This window comes from Salmo salar, unplaced genomic scaffold, assembly GCF_905237065.1.
Source record: "Salmo salar unplaced genomic scaffold, Ssal_v3.1, whole genome shotgun sequence".
NCBI classification, from domain to species: Eukaryota; Metazoa; Chordata; class Actinopteri; order Salmoniformes; family Salmonidae; genus Salmo; species Salmo salar.
Window position 1 is genome coordinate 767,959 of NW_025547464.1, and position 5,502 is coordinate 773,460.

Genomic DNA, 5,502 nt, shown 5'->3' on the forward strand with positions numbered 1-5,502 from the left:
GAAAATGTTTATTGAGTTGATAGTCTGTTTCTTGTGCAACTGGTTGAGGCTGTTCAGATAAGAAATTGAGTTAACAAAAAGCAAATGGTAATCTCAGGCTGATGTTTAAAACACATTTTCTCAAACTGAGCACTTTATTTTGTTCTTTATTTATATATAATTGCTGCCCTTACTAGGGTTTGTCATAGTTTATTATTTTGTAATGTTCGTTATTTGCATCTGTGGATTTGTTAGAAAGGAGAAGAAATCTGTAATTTGATTTTAATAAGCCATTTAAAGTTGTCAAACTAAAAAAAAGTAGACTTTTCTCATAAATATATATAATATTTATTTCAGAAAAAGATAGGCCTATTTTATTTTATAGGCTATTTTTGTTTAAGATATTTGTATTTATTTAAATGTGCACCTTATGGAGCTTTGATTTCAAAAAGGTCGTCCTGTTGTTCTACAGTGTTTATGTTTACATGTTGTTGTTATTTGAACAGCTGAGCATTTAATCTGAACCAGGTGAAGAGCCCTGTTTATTATTTATTCATTTGATTTTTCAACTGTTCACTGAAATAGCCGCTTTCAATAAAACTACTTGAGACATGTCATATCTGGCTTTGACTTTGACTGAACATTTGCTCTCACTTTGCAGAAAAAAATATCAGGATATATATCTTATATTGATATTCAGCCTAAATATATCGGGATATGACTTTTGGTCCATATCGCCCAGCCCTGCCTACCAGACATCTTCTTGAGAGAAGATAAGGTCAGGGACTCCTGTCTTACTCTCCGTCATGTTGAAATAGGTTTCTGTCACTGTCTTACTTTCTTCTCTCCACACCACTGTGATCTATATAGTGGTGTTGGCTGGTCTCCACACCACTGTGATCTATATAGTGGTGTTGGCTGGTCTCCACACCACTGTGATCTATATAGTGGTGTTGGCTGGTCTCCACACCACTGTGATCTATATAGTGGTGTTGGCTGGTCTCCACACCACTGTGATCTATATAGTGGTGTTGGCTGGTCTCCACACCACTGTGATCTATATAGTTGTGTTGGCTGGTCTCCACACCACTGTGATCTATATAGTGGTGTTGGCTGGTCTCCACACCACTGTGATCTATATAGTGGTGTTGGCTGGTCTCCACACCACTGTGATCTATATAGTGGTGTTGGCTGGTCTCCACACCACTGTGATCTATATAGTGGTGTTGGCTGGTCTCCACACCACTGTGATCTATATAGTGGTGTTGGCTGGTCTCCACACCACTGTGATCTATATAGTGGTGTTGGCTGGTCTCCACACCACTGTGATCTATATAGTTTATTATCATAGTTTCTCACAGATCCTGGCTTCCACTGTTAGAATGGCTGGGCGAGAGGTGGTCGGCCTTTTTTCATATCCTGAGAGAGAGAGAGGATATATTACATAAAGTTATCACAGATGCAAACAATTTAAAACAGTATAGTAAATATGATTTATATTTTCTAGTCTGAGAGGTTCTGAATAGAACCTGTTTCCAAACAGTATGAATAATAACAATGACTGGGCTGATGGGCAGTTCAGTGAGTTGGAGCCTTTGATTGCCCTGCCTCTGGGAGCCTGTCGACTTGTTGTTACATGATTACTGAGTGAAAGAGAGCCTATGAAAGTTTTCATGGAGGGTGGGGGACCCCTTGGTGGCTGAACCTGAGATCAATGAGAGAACTTGTCAGAAAAAACGACTTCTCTGTCATTGTACAAAGTAGAGAGTGGGGGAAAAAATGTGTAAAAATGTATACAGAGGCTCTGGAATTTGTCATAAAAAAAATTAAAATTAAAATTGTGAAAAAGGATTAAAATAAAGTTCCAACAGTACATGAGATGATCAGACTGAACCAACTGCTATCTTAAAATGTTTATTCAGTTAGGAAACAGAGGATGTATTACATAAAGTTATCACAGAATTAAAGTTATCACACAATTAAATAATAAATCCTCACTCACACAGACAAACATGGCTTCATTATTGTTCACAGTTTATTATCATAGTTTCTCACAGATCCTGGCTTCCACTGTTAGAATGGCTGAGCGAGGGGAGGTGGGGCTTTTTTCATAGCCTGAGAGAGAGAGAGACATTCAGTTTTACTAGAGGGGTTGGGTGCGCCTCCTGTTGGCTGAACCCGGGTGGGAGGTTCCCCCTTAGCAAGCAATGGACCCCAGCACACCACTGAAGCCATTAAGAACTATATTCAAAAAAACACACCTGGTAACCTGTTCAGGGTAACCAGGCACACGGCTCAACATAGTTCAATGACAGAGACTGTGGACTTTGAATAATTTTGGGTAAAAAAAAAAACAATTGTGAAAATTAATAAAATAAAGTTGCAGCTGTCTTTGATATGCTCAAAATTAACTAACTGCTATCTTGAAATGTAGAGAAAGTGTTTTAAAATAGGCATCCAATCATTTGAAAATTAGTCGAAAGGCTAAGTGATTCTCTTCCTGAGAAGAAGCTGACAGCCTTCAAACAGAGCAAAAAAAGTGGTCCCAAACAATATGTCAAAATGAATAAAAAAATTATACAGCTGTCTTTAATAAGATCAAACTGAACTAACTGCTATCTTGAAATGTTGAAAAAGGGTTTTTAAATAGGCATCCTGTGGTTCGGGCTATGTATTTAGGTAGAGGGGTGTTTGGTTTATGTGGTTCGGGCTATGTATTTAGGTAGAGGGGTGTTTGGTTTATGTGGTCCGGGGTTTGTTAGTCTATGTTCTATGTTAGTGTATTTCTATGTTCTGTCTTGTCTATTGTAGTTCTATGTTTAGTTAATTGGGGTTGGACCTTCAATTGGAGGCAGCTGGTTATCGTTGCCTCTGATTGAAGGTCCTATAATTAGGAGGTTGTTTGTCATGGGGGTTTTGTGGCAGATTGTTGCTGTGTATAGCTTTGTTCCTTACCGGCCTGTTCTTTGTCCTTTAATAAAAGAAGATGAGTGTACATTTTCCCGCAGCGTCTTGGTCTAAACCCTACGACACCTGTGACATTTACATTAGGGTGTATTGTTAGATACTACTGCACTGTTGGAACCAGGAACACAAGCATTTCACTACACCCACAATAACATCTACTAAATATGTGTATGTGACCAATAACATTTTTATTTGATTGTATTTTTGAAAGTGTTACATAATTCTCAATCCGCTTTGCGTCGTGCCTAAAAACAGCACTTAGCCGTGGTACTGTATATTAGCCATATACTGTCACCACTTCCACCGAAGTCATTTCCTCTCCTTGTTCGGCGGTCGGGCGTCACCGGTCTTCTAGTCATCGTCGATCCACTTTTTCATTTTCCATTTGTTTTGTCTTGTTTTCTTACACATCTGGTTTCCATTTCCATCATGAATTGTTGTGTATTTAACCCTCTGTTCCCCCATGTCCTTGTGTGGAATTGTTTGTTTGTAAGTGCTTGTACTCTGTTACTGGTGCGCATCGGGTTTTGTACCCATGTAGGTTCGTTTTGTATTAAACTGCTCCGGCTATTACCTATCTCTGCTCTCCTGCGTCTGACTTCACTGCCACCAGGTCCGCAATCCTTACATATACCACACCTCCTCAGGCCTTATTGCTTATTAGAACACATAAGTGTATTATAAGGCATTATAAAGGTCATTAAAATAATTCTAATATGTACTTCATAGAAACGGTTACCCTTTATATTCCAATAACTCACATTTTAAGATTCATTATTTCATTTATTCCATGTTAAGGGCTCTAACCAAGGAACAAGACTATTTGTCTCCCTCTTGCTGTTGCATGCAGTTCCTCTCTCTCTTCCTCCCTCCCTCTAACCCCACCCCTCTGGCAGAACCAGGAAATCCCTCCCCCTTCACAAACTCTCTTCTGAGGAAACGAAACTGATCTGAGTCTCTGTGTCGTCTGTCTGTGTGAGAGTGAACAACCGTCCAAATGGCTCAACAGGGAGTTCTGCTGGACCAGGACCAGTTCTGTTGTTCTGTCTGTCTGGATCTACTGAAGGAACCAGTCGCCATCCCCTGTGGACACAGTTACTGTAGGAGCTGTATTGAGGGCTGCTGGGATCAGGATGTTCTGAAAGGGGTCTATAGCTGTCCTCAGTGCAGACAGACCTTCAGTCCGAGGCCTACGCTGAGTAAAAATAACATGTTGGCTGAGGTGGTGGAGAAACTGAAGAAGACAGGACTCCAGGCTGCTCCCCCCTCCTGCTGTGTGCTATGCTGGACCTAGAGATGTGGCGTGTGATGTCTGCACTGGGACCAGAAAGCAGAAAGCCCTCATGTCCTGTCTGGCGTGTCTGGCCTCTTACTGTGAGACTCACCTCCAACCTCACTACGAATCTCCTGCTTTCAAGAAGCACAAGATGGTCAAAGCCACCGCACAACTACAGGAGAAGATCTGCTCTCATCATGACAAACTGCTGGAGGTTTACTGTCGTACCGATCAGCAGTGTATCTGTTATCTGTGTACAATGGACGAACATAAAGGCCATGATACAGTGTCAGCTGCAGCAGAGAGGACTGAGAAACAGGTAAGACCAGAACAACTTGTTGGTGACTGTCTGATAAACAAAGAATTAAAGATACAGTAGGAACTAAGGCTGTTTGAATATGAGATCATTCAAATGAAATTGATCCTCAGCAGAACAAATATGAACACAAACCTTGAGTATATAGATATGTCAACCCAGATTCTCCAGATGTATCACCATTTTATAATGTCAAACACTATTATCATTCTGAATGCCCTTTTATGAGTCCAAAGTTCAGTCTCAACCTGTTGATACATGTAGTCCTACCATAAAAACTATAATCATTCACATAGCAACAAATAAATATCATTTAGTAAATGGACCATCCATTTTTAGACCTTCCTCTCTATGGGCCCTATGTCACATTACTATACTATTGATCTACTGGACTAATAAAGCTTGATAGCTCATTGAAGAGTGATTCTCCACAGAGGCAGCTGGGGATGAGTCAGCAGAAGGTCCAGCAGAGATTCCAGGAGAGAGAGAAGGAGCTGAAGGAGCTCCAACAGGCTGTGGAGTCACTCAAGGTGAGTATTGTTGACCAGAGGAGACACACCATTTCACCTGTCCCCTCCAGTCAGAGAGAGAGAGAGAGAGAGGTAGAGGGGCCCCTATCCAATCCCACTGACCCCACTGTTGGGAACAGGTTGTCACTGCTGAGGCAGTGAAGAAAGTAGAGGAGGATGGGTCAAGGCTGAGGGATCCTGAGAGGATCCCTGTGAGTAGTAGATCTGTGACAGCACAGAGGGATGGGCCAACCAGTGATATATGCTTCAGTAAGGTTGGCTTCTTAGTGTTCATAGCAAATGGTTATCAACTGTACTGCAGAAATGGAATGTAAATCACAGAAAAAAATATGTTTTGGTGGCAGCTGCAGAGAAGTATTTGGTCATACTAGATTTGACTTCAGAAGAGTTCCAGGGTGTGTTGAGTGGTGGTGTCCCGTCCTCCCAGGTCGTTG

General features: G+C 41.1%; 1 pseudogene; it reads left to right on the plus strand.

Moving 5' to 3' along the window:
* Positions 1 to 3,943: 3,943 nt before the first annotated feature.
* LOC106597052 (E3 ubiquitin/ISG15 ligase TRIM25-like) lies at positions 3,944 to 5,174 on the plus strand (annotated as a pseudogene).
* The last annotated feature ends 328 nt before the right edge of the window (positions 5,175 to 5,502 follow it).